At 40.7% G+C, this 16,069-nt stretch overlaps 1 protein-coding gene across 12 annotated transcripts in view; it reads left to right on the top strand.

Moving 5' to 3' along the window:
* Positions 1–7,025, top strand: part of LOC138931194 (uncharacterized) — a 150,900-nt gene extending 143,875 nt beyond the window's left edge. For 4 of the 12 annotated variants that reach the window (XR_011446465.1, XR_011446460.1, XR_011446464.1 and 1 more), the window contains one exon: positions 4,004–6,215. The gene's annotated coding sequence lies outside the window, so the exon portion shown is untranslated. Of the gene's footprint in view, positions 1–4,003; positions 6,216–6,254 lie in introns of those variants that run through there. The other 8 variants (XR_011446457.1, XR_011446461.1, XR_011446466.1 and 5 more) reach the window with 3 other exon arrangements.
* Positions 7,026–16,069: the final 9,044 nt, after the last annotated feature.

Raw genomic sequence — 16,069 nt, 5'->3', positions numbered from 1 at the left:
CCAGAGTACCCCTGAATTATCCTGGTAAATGTCATTCCTATATTAGGCTCCTGAAATCTGTGTTTACAACCACTCTGTACATGGATTGTTACTTGACTGTTTTAACATCTTCACCACAGATGTAAAAGTCATGGCCTGATGGTCTGGTTCCTCAGTGCCTGAGCCCTATTGAGCTTACCTAATGTCTCTTTGCTTTCCTTAAAAAGGAAAACATCCAATAAGATCAATATTTGCTTCAGAAACTCTTCAGACTCTCAATTTTTTATGAAATTCAGACCCCTTAAAAGAAACAAGGATCACTACAGCCCTTTAGAGAACACATTCTTATTGCTGGTTCCAGAAAGGAGAACCTCCTCTGTCCTGGTATGAGCATTTCACTGCTTGCCTGAAGACACTCCCCTGGGTGAGACCATCACATGGAGGGTGTCCTTACAAATAGACTGACCATGGTTAGTGCCAAAGGACTGCAGTGTAATGGTGGGGAGGGGCAGAAGAGAGATTTCAAGGAAAACAAGAGCTAGTTGACCCCAAGCTCTCTTTCTCATGGTATCTTGTATGCTTTCTGTTAGAAAGGACTATGGGAAATCTATTACAGTTAGTCCAAAGTTGCACTGCGTGACCAGGAGTCCCATTCTCTGACCATGGTCATCTTCTCAGCATGGAGAAGCCAGGCAGCTAGACTCTCATCATCCCATCTTTCAGTGAGTGAGTGATCCCAGTCTCCTCTCCTATTCTCGTGACAGGGACTCTCGCCGGCCTGAGGAGTCTGGACTCCGTGATCTGTTTCCTCTTTTTGTCGTCTTGACTTCTGTTAGCCCACTTAAGCATGAGTGTAAACCGTCCAAGGCATACCTTTGCTGCTCGGTTTTCTGAGGTCCTTTTTTGTCTCCTTGCCAAAGCAGTCCGGTGATCAGGACTAGGCAGGCAGGGAATCATTCCACTTCCTTTATTGTCTGTAGCTCAGGTTCAGCCCCTGAGTACAGTGGGGACATGCCTCTCTTCACCCTCACTCCTCTGGGGTATGTTGAAGTGTTAGTCATTCAGTCATGTCTGACCCTTTGTGACCCCATGGACTGTAGCTCACCAGGCTCTTTTGTCTGTGGAATTCTCCAGGCAAGAATACTGGAGTGGGTTGCCATTTCCTTCTCCAGGGGATCTTCTGAACCCAGGGATCAAACTCAGGTCTCCTGCATTGTAGGTGAATTCCTTACTATCTGAGCCAACTGGGGAGTACTTTAATCAAATAGGGTACATAATTTCTTCCTAGAAACTGTCCAGTTTATGGGGTTCTGTTCTCCATTGTCCATAGGAAAAAACAGCAAAACTCGACCTGTACAAAAATATAAAACAATTATAGCATTTTAAGGCAATATATATTACAGTTATAGAAATTGCATGCAAGTGTATCACCTAGCCTTGAACTCTAAATTATTCAAATTGAAAGCAAATTATTCAATTTACTGCTGTTATGATGATCAAGTTATTTAGAGCTTTCTATACAGTTCTTTTTTCCTTGTTAAAAAACAAAATTCAACTGTGGTTGTTCAGTTGCTCAGTCATGTCCAACTCTTTGCAACTCCATGGACTGCAACACACCAGGCTTCCCTGTCATTCACCACCTCCTGGAGTTTGCTCAAACACATGTCCACATATTCAGTGATGCTATCCAACCATTTCATCCTCTGTCACCCCCTTCTCCTCCTGCCTTCAATCTTTCCTAGCATCAGGGCGTTTTCCCAGTGAGTCAGTTCTTTGATCCGATGGCCAAAATATTGGAGTTTCAGCTTCAGAATCAGTCCTCCCAGTGAATATTCAGGACTGATTTCCTTTAGGATGGACTGGTTGGATCTCCTTGCAGTCCAAGAGACTCTCAAGAGTCGTCTCCAACACCACAGTTTGAAAGTGTCCATTCTTAGGCACTTAGCCTTCTTTATGGTCCAACGCTGGAAAAACCATAGCTTTGACTATATGGACCTTTGTCAGCAAAGTAATGTCTCTGCTTTTTATTCAGAGTCAGGTGAGTTAGTTTTAAAGCTTTTGGCTTTATTCAGTGATTCACGAGTCCAGCAGGATCCCATGTAGCAGACTGAAAGGAGCTCTGAAGAGCCATAGAAAATGGAAGCCTTTTACAGGTAGAAGGAGTCAGGTCAAGGAAGTTATTCTAAAAGAGACCTGATTGTTTCAGGCAAGGTCACCTTCCTCTGGAGCACAGCAAGTGTCTGTCAGTTGGATTACCTCACTAGTGCTGACCAGGAAATTCCGGACTTGAAAATAATATATGTACATTTTTGACTAGTTAAGTTTACCTACCTGAAAAAGGCCAAAACTACAATTAGGCTATATATTATAACTCAGGTGATGTGGGTTTAGCACAAGTGACTCCATTTGGGGCCTCTTATCTCTCTCTCTCTCTCTTTTTAAAAATGTATTTGGCTGCACCATGTCTTAGCTGTGGCACGTGGGATCCAGCTCCCTGAGCAGGGGCTGATCCCACTACTCCCCTGAGCAGAGTCCCATCCTCTGGACCACCAGGGAAGTTCCTTGTCTCTTTTTTAACACCCCGAAACTTGGGTTTTATGAATCTGCTGTCATATTTCCCACCTGTCTTTCTCATTTAATTTCTATAAACCATGACTATCATATTTAGTTCTAGAGACCAAATTTTAAACCCTTGGCATTATATGTTATACATTATATGTTATGCATTCTTCTATCATATATTATATATAATATATTTATAGCTAACCAAGAAAATATTGCTTTCTATTGGTTTATATTTATGAAAGCTGTATGGTTGTGATGTATCATATTTAGGTGTACCTTAGTTTGGGCAAATGTTGAGTTTTTAGTGAAGTTTTATAAATCAATATTTCCAAATATATATATATACAAAAATATATATATAATAATACAAATATATATATAATAACTATTTTTAGTCACAAAATTTGAAATTTATTATTTCCCAAAGGTAAATATAATAATATAAAATATAGCTGTGCATTGAAATTTCAATTATCTGTTTAGCTCCATAAATGATGACTTGACAAAAAGATATGGCCTGGATATTCCTCAGCCCTTTTTAGTGTTATCTGTTACACTATATCAAAATATGAAGTCCTTTTAAAACTTCTTCACGCTTTTATAAGAGGAAATTCTTCTATTATGGACTTTATAATAGAGATGTGATTTGTAGCAATACAGATGATATGACCCAATACTGCCACCAGAAGCCGTTTGCAGGCTTCCTACTGAAGTTTCAAAGCTATCTTGAGAACCTAGTCTTGAAAGCTCGAAAGCTAAGTTGGGATTGTTCAGTAAAGAGGTTGGTATGCTATTCTTTCATCTAATCCATGCATGAGATATCTGTTACCTTTGATCACACAAAATGGATAATTTTTTAAATGTCTATATGATTATGAATATATCTGTTTCTATGCTTGCAGGTTATAAAATTATTAATACATTTGTGAAGTTCTTCATTAAAACTTATTTGCATCAATTAGTTTACATAATTGTGGTGTATATTTGGAAATATTGACTTATTTTCTCTTCACTTAAAATTATTTCCCAAGTCTCCAGGAAAGGGGCATGGGTATCTGCATATTGAATAACCCCCAAGTGAACTTGAGAACCACTCTTAGAAGATGATCTATAAACTCATATCAAAAAGTTCACTGTTGAGGCTCTTTTCTGACCATCTATTAAAAAAAATTTAAACATTTTATTACCTCTCATTTTCTGTTGAATTTTGCATTTTACAACCTTTCATTTTTCTTAATGAGTAACCACATCTTTTCTGCTTTTTTGATACACTGCCTTTGTAATACAGCTTTGAAGACTTGAGTCGGTAATGTTTTTCTTTGCTCTTTCTGCTTTACATCATTTTAAATAGCTAAATGTCACTGATAAATTGGAATATGCCTGTGATTTTGTATACACATACTTTTTTTGGCCATGGCTATTTTGCTTTGTGATAAACATGCCATCTCTTTCATTTTAGATAATACAAGAAGACCCAATGCATTCTCCCTGGATGAGCAACACATTACGTGTATTTTGTGCAATTAGTGGTACGTCAAGGGACCGAAACTATGGTTTCCCAAGATACACTGCTGAAATATGAGGACATGCAGATGTCAAGTGACAATAAGACTGAACTTCTCAGGAATATTTGGAGCTGTGCAAATGTTTAAAATTTAAATATTTGTTATACACGGAGTGTTTCTTCCTGACACCAAAACTTTCATGCTTTCATACAGGGTGCTTACGTATTTGTAAATATTTAAGCAACTTTAAAGTGCCTGGAAAATTGCACCACTGTGCTTAGTTTGTACTTTTTAAGGTAGATCTATATACCGAGGAATAGAGCTCAAAAACTTTCATTTGATTTGCTTAATTGTTACTTAAAATATTAATGGTACTGTGTAAAATGGTATAATGGCAGTCAATAAAAGTAAAACTTCTTTGTAATTAGAAGTGAAGGAAATAATACTTTGAACTTAGCATTTTTCTTGACAGGAAGCTAAATTCATTATTATACTAGTCCTCGGAGGAAAAAAAAATGAAAAATTTTTCATGAAACATGGATACTTCCAACTGAGATCATTTGAAACCTTGCCTACCAATGGTCTAGACTGAGTTAAAGGAAACAAAACCATTATGTAAACACGGAAATTTTCACAAAGAAAGGACAAATATATAGAAATACCAGACTTCCAAATCCTTCAAGTTTTGATCCAATTATGCTTGGTATTCCAGTCAGTGGTCTCTCTAACATACTAGGCAAGGGATTCCTTTCTGGCCTTTGTTTGCCTAGCAAGCAGCATTTGTTGCCAAAGCTTCATCAGTTGAGGCTGTCCATAAAGCTAAACAAATATCTCTGAGATTTGCAGTTACTTCAAAGTTTTAGCAGCAGAATCTGAGGGTAGGGATTTTGTAATGATGATTTCTTCAGTTTACAAGGTTAGTAAGTATTTTGATAGAACTTGATGATCACAGCATTCCTTGGGTCAGTATACAACACGTATTTAGCAGTTTCTGGCTAAGGATTACATCTCTAACTATGAAGAAACTTCAGATTAACTAAATAATTCAGGAGAAACCAAGACGTGAAGGACATTTTTACCTTGAACTATCCATAAAATTTTGGCTGCCTTTCTTGTAAACATTAAGTCCTAGATTTATTGTTCATATGTAGTTTAGCCTATTTTATCGACAAAAAAGGAAAAAACAGACACTGAAATATAAGTGGATTGCATGGAGCTTTGGCTTTTTAAATACTCTGTGATTAAGTAAATCTTAGAGCTTATTATGCACCTGGCTTGGCCATTTTTCTTTACATGTCATTTGTAAGCGTTCAGGGGAACATTAAATTACTTATGAAAGGTTAATTTTGTATTTTAATAAGGGATTCAGAAATTCCAGAGGCAGTTGGTAATTCCTTAATATCTTGGAGTAACATGAAAAGTTAGTTTCACCTTTAAAACTATTATATTTGACACATACGTGTAAAAAATCATCACCCAGAGAGAGTGATGCCTTCTGAGAATGAGGCGTCTTAGGGAAACGTGAGTGCTCTTTTGTCAATGACCAGTCCCTATCTTATCCCCCGGCATGGCATTGTGCCCTGTGGGTCATTTTAAAAAGTAGAACAAATGACCCCTGCCCTCAAAGAAGTTGCAGTCTAGTTGAGGAGGCAAGATAGACACAAAAATAAATAATACAAGAATTAACAATATAAGACAAGATAAGTTGTCTCTGAGGACTGCCAGATGAATGACGCTGTCCATAACTCATATCAGATTCAAGGGATGAGAAGCTGCTGTGAGTGTTAATGTTCAAGGATGACTTCATGGAGAAAAGAAAGCCTTGAACAGGCTTTCAAAGATGAGAAGCTATTCTAGGCAGGAGGACTGTCACAAGCAAAGGTGCAGAAATAGTTTGTAAAAGGTCAGGGGATGGTGAAGAGGCCAGTTTTGTTTAAGGGAGTAATGGATTCTGAATCTAGAAAGAAAATTCACACCTAGATTTTGGAAGGCCTTCAATACCAGGATAATAGCATTTGGCGGAGAAGGCAATGGCACCCCACTCCAGTACTCTTGCCTGGAAAATCCCATGGACAGAGGAGGCTGCAGTCCATGGGGTCGCGACTAGTCGGACATGACTGAACGACTTCACTTTCACTTTTCACTTGCATGCATTGGAGAAGGAAATGGCAACCCACTCCAATGTTCTTGCCTGGAGAATCCCAGGGACGGGGGAGCCTAGTGGGCCGCGATCTATGGGGTCGCACAGAGTCAGACACGACTGAAGCGACTTAGCATTAGCAGCAATAGCATTTGGACATTACTCAATAAACAGAAGGAAACCAGTCAAGGTTTGTGAATGGAGATATTACTTGACTAAACGTTACTTTTATGAATGTAATCTTTTATATTGCTGCCAGAAGCTTTTGAGTCCAAGAGAGATGGATATATGGAAACCAGTTAGATAGTTATTGTAGTAATCTAATTATGAGTCCATAAGCCCATAGATGTGAACAAGAATGGAGAAGAAAGGACAAGTGCAAGAGATACTATGTGGAAAGATTGGACATGATTCATTGATGGCCAAGGAGAGAAAAGGAAAAAGTAAAGATAATTTTGTGTCCTGTGGCCACAGGCCTCCAGGTCATGGCACAATTTCCCTATTGTTTTTTCACCAGCTTCCAAACTGAGGGCAGAAATGTATACAGAGAGAACAAGGTGGGTTAGACTAGAGAAAGCCAGCTAAGTAGGCTTTGAAACACTGTGTATGTTAGCTATTACTGTTTATATAGTTTAAAGATTTCATGGCTGGTGCACTGGGATGACCCAGGTGGATGGGATGGGCAGGGAGGTAGGAAGAGGGTTTAGGGTGGGGAACACATGTAAACCCATGGCTGATTCATATCAATGTATGGCAAAAACCACTACAATATTGTAAAGTAATTAGCCTCCAACTAAAATAAATAAATTTAAAAAAATAAAGATTTCATGAATTGATTTGGCCTCTACAGATGAATTCATATCAAAGAATACATTTCTGCTATACTGATTATTTTTGCAATTAAGCTTGACTCCAGGTTTCCCTGGAAACTACTGTTTTGATAGTCTTTGAACAGCTTGTAAAATGTGAATAAAGTCACCATTAGTAGTATTAGTTTATCATGACAATGAGAACCCATAGAGAAAGTAAGCAATTCCATGCAGATTTTATGAGTAACCAATGCACCAATGGCATCAAGTCTATAGATGCTTTGTTATTGTTACCATATTTATATGAATTGATTGCATGTATAAGTACTGTATCTTTTAATGGAAATTTCTAGGGAAATCTACTAGACTATTCAGGTATGATCTAAATCAAATCCCTTACAATTATACAGTGGAAGTGACAGACAGATTCAAGGGATTAGATCTGATAGAGTGCCTGAAGAACTATGGACAGAGGTTTGTGACATTGTACAGGAGGCAGTGGGCAAGACCATCACCAAGAAAAAGAAATGCAAAAAGGCAAAATGGTCCTCTGAGGAGGCCTCAGAAATTGCTGAGAAAAGAAGAGAAGCTGAAGGCATGGAGAAGCAGAAGATACTAAGGAGAGGTGGCAGAAATATACAGAAGAACTATACAAAAAAGATCTTCATGACCCAGATAAACACGATGGTGTTTTTCTATGGATATGTTTTCATTTGTCTTGGGCATACACCTAGAAGTTGAATTACTGGGTCATATGGTAACGATGTTTAACCTTTTGAAGAATTGCCAGACTGTTTTCCACAGTAATTGCACTATGAAGAGGAGAGTGAAAAAGTTGGCTTAAAGCTCAGCATTCAGAAAACTATGATCATGGCATCTGGTCCCATCACTTCATGGAAAATAGACGGGGAAACTGTGGAAACAGTGGCTGACTTTATTTTCTTGGGCTCCAAAATCACTGCAGATGGTGACTGCAGCCATGAATGTAAAAGACGCTTGCTCCTTGGAAGGGAAGCTATGACCAACCTAGACAGTATATTCAAAAGCAGGGACATCACTTTGCCAACAAAGGTCTGTCTAGTCAAGGCTATGGTTTTTCCAGTAGTCATGTATGGATGTGAGAGTTGGACTCTAAAGAAAGCTGAGCATTGAAGAATTGATGCTTTTGAACTGTGGTGTTGGAGAAGACTCTTGAGAGCCCCTTGGACAGCAAGGAGATCCAACCAGTCCATCTAAAGGAAATCAGTCCTGGGTGTTCATTGGAGGGACTGATGTTGAAGCTGCAATTTCAATACTTTGGCCCCCTGAATCAAAGAGCTGGCTCATTGGAAAAGACCCTGATGCTGGGAAAGATTGAGGGCAGGAGGAGAAGGGGACGACAGAGGATAAGATGGTTGGATGGCATCACCGACTCAATGGACATGGGTTTGGGGGGACTCTGGGAGTTGATGATGGACAGGGAGGCCTGGCGTGCTGCGGTTCATGGTGTCGCGAAAGAGTTGGACACGACTGAGCGACTGAACTGAACTGAACAGTCACAGCAGCACTAAATAAGTATTCTAATTTCCCCATATTCTCAACAACACTTGTTATTATCTGCCTCTTTGATTATACCTTCCTAGTAAGTATGAAGTGGTATCTCATTGGGGTTTTTGTTTGCATTTCTCAAAAGGTTAATGAAGTTGAGCATTGTTTCATGTGTTTGTTGACCATTCTTATCCGTTCTTTGGCAATACGTCTATTCAGATTCTTTACCCATTTTTAAACACTGGTTTGTCTTTTGATTGTTGAGTTGCAAAAGTTCTTTATATGTTCTAAATGCAAATTTCTTATCAGCTATATGATTTCCATAAATTTCTGTGGCTAACTTTTTACTTTTGTAATGGTGTTCATTGAAACAAAAGTTTTTAATTTTGGTGCAATCTAATTTCTCTGTTTTCTTGTCATTTGTGCTTTGATGTTATACCTAAGAAGACATTGCCTAATCCCAGATCATGGAGATTTATACCTAATTTTCTTTGAGTTTAAAAAAATTTTGTATTTGACTACCTACCCATACTTTATTTACAAATTGCAAGTCTTCTTATGGTACATAAAATGTTTTCTGTAGTTGATCTCAGCTTTGTTCACACTGAAGAGAGTTCTTTTCTATGCACAGTTGCTGCTGCTGCCACTGATTTGTTTTCTTTCAGGATCAAGATGGGCACTTTCATATATAATCTTATTTTTAATTCCTTCTCTGGAAAGTCTTTCCTGGATTCTTAGCTTTGCATAATTATACCTACAATGGAACCAGCATCCTATGCAGATGTACCACCCTTTATGGCAGAAATCAAAGAAGAATTAAAGAGCCTCTTGATGAAAGTGAAAGAGGAGACTGAAAAAGTAGGCCTAAAAGTCAACATTCAGAAAACTAGATCATGGCATCTGGTCCCATCCCTTCATGGCAAATAGATGGGGAAACAGCACCCGAAAACTTTCTACTCTTCCACTTTTTTACTAAGAAGGTAAGCCCCTTAAAGGTAGAGTCTCTTCTGATTTTTTGTCTCTGTTTCCCTGAAACATAAAAGCACCTGCCAAAGAATAAGCACTTGAGCAGTCTCAAGAAAGCCAGTTTAGATAACCAGATCCTTCTAGAGCTTTTAGTATGGGCAAGGCAGTGTGAACAATCCCCCAGCCCTCAAAGAGCTTGTGGTTGAGGAAGATAAGACATAGTCACATAAGGAGATAAGAGAAGGTCTGATAATAGCAAATCAGTGGTCATGACAAGTGCTTGAACAGGCAGAGCTTTTTTAGATGTAGAACAAAACAGGCTTCATGAAGGACGACAGCCTTGAGGGATGGGTAACCAGCATGTGTGTGTTACGGAAGGACCTTAGGCAGGGTAGTTAAAAACTTCATTTTAACTATTAAATGAACACTGACCCTTAGAACCGATCACTAGAATAAGAGCCATGCAAAGGACAAATAATAATAGATAAAAAATAAATAAAAATAAATAGTATGTTACCTGCATATAAAAGCAGGTAACATTATCTTGATCTTCTGACCTCCTTATCCTTTTGCCTTAGACTCAAACTCAGGAAAGCAGCTTTTTTTTTTTTTTTCTGTCAGTACATTTGCACTCTAATTGCTTGGTCCCCATGTTAGAAAACTTTTGAAGCCAACCTCGGTCAAATTCTGACCAACAAGTCTTGTTCTTTGTGTATTGCAGCATTTTGTATTCTTTGTGTATTGCAGCATTTTGTAATAATCACCGATTCTGTAGATCGCCTAGGGCTGAGAGTCTTACAGGCTCTGGACTCCTCATCTGGCATGCTGAGTGTGTGCCTCTGATAGGAAACCAAGGAAAGCTATCATATGAACTGTTGAGGGCTGTAATCTGGGAATTGTCGACCATCTGTCACAATTTTTTGATCTTCCATTGTAAGCCAGCTATACGGACGATCAAGGCTGTATTCAGCGGATAGATACACAGGTGCATGCTAAGTCACTTCAGTGGTGTACAACTCTGCGAGCCCATGAACTGTAGCCTGCTAGGCTCCTGTGTCCATGGGATTCTCCAGGCAAGAAGACTGGAGTGGATTGCCATCCCTTCCTCCAGGGGATCTTCCCACCCCAGGGATCCAACCCAAGACTCTTGTGTCTCCTGCATTGCAGGCAGATTCTTTACCTACTGAGCCACCTGGGATACACAGGTAAGACATTATAATCTAGCAGCTACTCCAAGGGTGGCCTTTCTCTGTCATTAACTGGACTGGGTCTTCTCGATTCTGTATCCATTTGAGAGATGTAAGCAATAGTGGCTAGCACTGTTATATTTGGATGTTTGATACTGAGAAGCAAAAGCAGAGCTAATATAGACGTGGAGTTCTGTTCAGTGCAAAGCTGACCAGGTCCTATAGTGCTCCTGCACTGAATTATTTCATAATTCTTCCGTGTCATAGTCAAGATTTGCGATGCTTCCAGAGGCACTGTAACATGAAGATAGTACTATATCTTCCCTCCATAGCTGAAACTAAATCTAGATAGAAAAACAGAAAAAATGAAAGAGGTTGAGTGAAGGGAAAGGGCTGATCTGACAGAATTATCCCTACCAGAACAAGTACAGTGAAAGTGAAAGGCTTCTGGGAGGAAACTAGACTGCACTTTTTTCCACCGGAACCCCAAGTAGGTACAGGGTCGGCTGAATACAATTCAGGTCACATGCAAGAGAAATGTTCAAAGAGGTAATCTGGGATATTTACACAGAATGTTTTGGTTTTGAAAATAAGGTAATCCCACCACCACCACCACCACATCCTCCTTTGTTGTGGAAAGTGAAAGTCATTCAGTCATGTCCGACTCTTTGTGACCCGATGGACTGTAGCCCGCCAGGCTCCTCTGTCCATAGGATTTTCAAGGCAAGAAGACTGGAGTGGGTTGCCATGCCCTCCTCCAGGGTACATTCCCTACCCAGGGATCGAATCAGGCTCTCCTGCATTGCAGGCAGATACTTTACCTATCTGAGCCACCATGGAAGCCACCGGCAAAACATACAAAGCTGCCAGCTGATAGCAATCAACACTGCCATACTGGCACATGCTGACTGCATATGAACCCTGCCCTGTGTCTGTCTTCCTGAACAGTAGCCAGTTATTCATCGTTGTAGCTTCCACACACACCTGAGCATTGACCACCCGTCCCTTATGCCCCCAGACTCTTAGGCCCCTCTGCTTACCTCCTCTGGCTTCCTTCCACTATCAGAATTACACAGAAGTAGTTTTCGGTTAATGATTGAACTGATAGGAGTTACTCCCTTGGTATTTCCTCTCTAGAGAGTCTCTAAAGCCATAGCCGCCTTCAGTTGAATTTAATGTATGTTTCTCATTTGGATTTCTTCTGTCAATGTTCATAGATCATGAGGTCTCTTAAAAAAGATGAAAAAGTCTTCAGTTTCTGTCCCCATTTTCTACCCATTTCACTGCAGCTATAGAAATCCTGTAGGGGAAAATTTGCCCAACCAATCTTCTTTAAAGACATTTCTTCCTCACTTCGGGTGTTGGGACCTGGAGTGAGGTCTGCAGTCTCTGTGTCTAGGAGGCGAGTGCCGGCCCCTCCCTCCCAGGGCCTCCTGGGTCCTGTCCTCCTCTGCTCAGTCTCTTCTTCTCCCCAAGAGCTCCCCACCCCCCTGTGCTGTGTGCTCTCCTCACACTAGCTGCTCAGTGCTCGCTGTCTGGATGAACCAGTTCCCGCACCGTGACCCACTCCAGCTCATCTCACTGAAGGGCATTTCAGCAAGTTTCTGCAGCCACTGCAACTTGGGGGAAACTGACATTTAGTTAGTCAGGATCTGAGAAGCCTGCGCTAGGGAAATGTCTTGAGATGGAACTGGCTGTAGTTTCCTTCTCTTTACCCCAAATCTGAAATTTATCTCGCAGATGGATAAAACCCTCAGGCTCCCTCCCAGCCAGGTATTCTGCAGCACGGATTTCTTCCTTTGGATGGCTCTCAGCAAATCAGTCCCTGGCCCTGCTCTGCTTCCTCCCCCTGATCCGATGTTGGGACATCCCTAGGAAGTCAGCTACCTCATCATCCCACCCCCTCTTCTAGGAGGGAGCAGAGTGGGGTGGGTATCTTGCGCTTCCTCTTTCTGGAGCCCAACAAGCCACCACATCTTTGTAATTGTGACAAGGTACACACAAGCACCTCCATTGATTCAGGACTTTATTTTTATGTCTTTCAGTAGATAGTCTTCTCCAGCTAATGCTTTTTTTCCTTCAGGGCTAATATCTTAGATGTCTTGGGTCTTATTAGAGGAATTAAACTGCTTTATAGTTGGCAGCAGTGATAGAACTGAAATTGTTTGTCCAAGTTAACAAGTTGGAGGGTCACTAGTAGTGAGAAAGACTTCACCAGGAAGTGGAAAGGATGGCTACAGGGATGGTGAGGCAGACCTTGAGCATCCTCAGATTCCAAACATAGCCTGCCTGTAGACCAACTGCCAGGTTAGAAATGAGGGTGAGGCTGCCCGCTCCTGCTTGTGGTATGCAGGTATGAGTGTATAGACCCTGACCTTCCCCACCATCACCTGCTGGCTGACCTCACACATGCTCACTTCTTTGGTTATTCCTTTGTTGTCTGGTCCCTTAGATCTTAGAACTGTGGTTCTTAATTGGGATTGATCATTGAGTAAGATCAATGCCAAGACATCTGGCAATGACTGGAGACATTTTGGGAAGTGGGCTAGAGACCTGGGGTGCTGTGCAACACCCTACTGTGCCCAGGCAGCCACCCACAACAAAAATGTACCTGGCCTCTAAGGTCAGGAGTGCAGAGTACCACTACCACGTGCCTCACTGAACTCCCTGAAAGCTGCTCCACCAGCTGGTTCACCCTCAAGGACCCTTTTGCTGGTCATCCCATCAGTAAATTCACTGGGAGATCTCTTTCCTACTAGGGACTTTTTTACCCTCAGCTACAACTGTTACCTCTTGTGTCCTTGCATACCGGGCTTCCCATGATGGTAGTGGTAAAGAACCCACCTGCCAATGCAGGATACGTAAGAGTAGCAGCTTCCATTCCTGGGCCAGGAAGATTCCTTGGAGGAGGGCATGGCAACCCACTCCAGTTTCCTTGCCTGTACAATCCTGTGGACAGAGGAGCCTGGCAGGCTACAGTTCATAGGGTCTGACACAACTGAAGCAACTTAGCAGGCACACACACACGTACCTGCACACCACAAGTGGGAGTGGGCCTCCCGACCCTCATTTCTAATCTGGCACTTGGTCTACAGGTGAGCTTTGCATACACGAGCTCATTTTATACTCACTGCAACTTTGTGAGGCAATTACTAATATCACCCACCTCCTTATGACTGGGGAAGCTGAGGCACAGTGAAGCTAGATAAGTTGTTTGAGATCACACCATCAATAAGCAGTCAGCTAGAATCTGAACCCAGGGAATCTAGTGTAGAAATTCACACTCTGAACCACCACATGGAGATGAATCAGGGAAAAAGGAGGACAGATGCAGGAGAATAAAGTGATGTGGAAGCAAGGAAGGAGGAGGAAAGCTTCAGTTCCCTGACATCGGAAGGTAATTGCTAGACGGTACCCAGCCTCTTTTTCCAGGCCCTTGGATCACCCACTTCTGTCTCTGTTACCAAAGCTTCCTAAGTACATTGGACTTAGGCAAGAGTTCAAATCAATGAAATAAGTGGTGTCCAGAAGAATCAACGTTTTCTTTCATTAAAAATTTTTTTATTGGAGTACACTTGCTTTATAATGTTTTGTCAATTTCTGGTGTACAGCAAAGTGGATCAGCTATATGTATACATATATCCCTTCTTTTTTGGATTTCCTTCCCATTTAGGTCATCACAGAGCATTGAATAGAGTTCCCTGTTCTATACAGTAGGTTCTCATTAGTTATACATATACAGTAGTCTATACGTGTCAATCCTAATGTTCGAAATTTATCCCTCCCTAACACCAGTTTCCCCCCTAGTAACCAGAAATCTGTTTTCTACACCTATGACTCTATTTCTTTTTTTTTTTACCCTTTTAAAAATATAAATGTATTAATTTTAATTGGAGGCTAATTACTTTACAATATTTTATTGGTTTTGCCATACATCATCGTGAATCCGCCACGGGTGTACACGTGTTCCCCATCGTGAACCTACCTCCCTCCCCTTACCATCCCTTTGGGTCTTCCCAGTGCACCAGCCCCAAGCACCCTGTATCATGCATCAAACCTGTACTGGTGATTCATTTCACATATGATATTATACATGTTTCAATGCCATTCTCCCAAATCATCCCACCCTTTCCCTCTCCCACAGAGTCCAACCAACTGTTCTATACATCTGTGTCTCTTTTGCTATGTGACTCTATTTCTGTTTTGCAAATGAATTCATTTGTACCATTTTTTTTAGATTTCACATATAAGCAGTATCATATGATGTTTGTCTTCCTTACTTCACTCAATATGACAATCTCTAGATCTATTCATTGTTGGGAGCCAGCGTGAGGAACTCCGCCCATGGCAAAGGTCATGAGGAGGAAGCTTGGCATACGCAAAGGCGTGATCAAGCCTCAGGAAACCCCCTGTTCCCAAGCATCTACCCCAAAACCAGAGTACTTTACGGAGAGCTCTCCCCCATAACCATTTTTCTCAGAGAAGGAGTTAACTTGCAGCTCCAGTTAATAAAAATTCCTGGGCATGATAAGAGTGTTTCAGCTTACGAACTCTGAAGGTTCTCTGGCCTGCCTGATCAGGTTCGTCCATCCACATGTGATTGTTTACAGCCTCCCAACTGTGAGAGGCACAGGATGTTTTAAAACTTTCTAAATACAGACTCTTTTGAGAAGTTAGAAGATTATTAGTATAGCATTAGTAGGAATTATATTGGTGAAGGGTTTTTTCATTTGTCCTGCCAATAATTACTGCTAATTCCCTGCCCTGGGTGTGACAAGGATGTCTCAGGTCAAACCTCTCTGCTGACAGACTAGCTTATGTGACAACCTCTCAACCGTAAACAGCACAGAGAGTTTGGAATATTAGCATAGGGCTTTTTTCATTGATGAGTCAATGATTGCCATCAGGCCTCCATATCCTGAGGCACCTGAGAATATATTAATCAATGTATTTGGAATATAGAAAAGGAAATATAGTAGTTTTTGATGTTAGCAATACTAGACTTTTGAGTTAATGAATCTTCTCTTTTGTTATAGATCACTGTACTTTGTTATAAATCACTATAAATCACTATGCTATGTAACTTTATCACTATCTTAAGACAAAATAGATCTTAAGGGGAACATTGGTAAAGGGTTTACATTTGTTGAGCCAATATTTGCTGCTAAAACTTCATATTCCTGCCCTTATAATAAATATAACTAGCATATAGGAAAAATAAGTATTAACCTTTCAGATTAATCATGTTAAACCTTAGGTTAAGTAAATTCCTTTCTTGATTGTAACTCACTACACCCTCACCCTATGGGAATGCAACTTTATTTGGAGGGTGGCGCCTGATTTAAGAAAAAATCACCCCTGGAAAAATAAGTTTTCTGGTTAACTGACCAG

This window comes from Ovis canadensis, chromosome X (assembly GCF_042477335.2).
Source record: "Ovis canadensis isolate MfBH-ARS-UI-01 breed Bighorn chromosome X, ARS-UI_OviCan_v2, whole genome shotgun sequence".
NCBI classification, from domain to species: Eukaryota; Metazoa; Chordata; class Mammalia; order Artiodactyla; family Bovidae; genus Ovis; species Ovis canadensis.
Note: the sequence above shows the minus strand (reverse complement) of the source record. Positions and strands in the feature narration are given on the sequence as shown.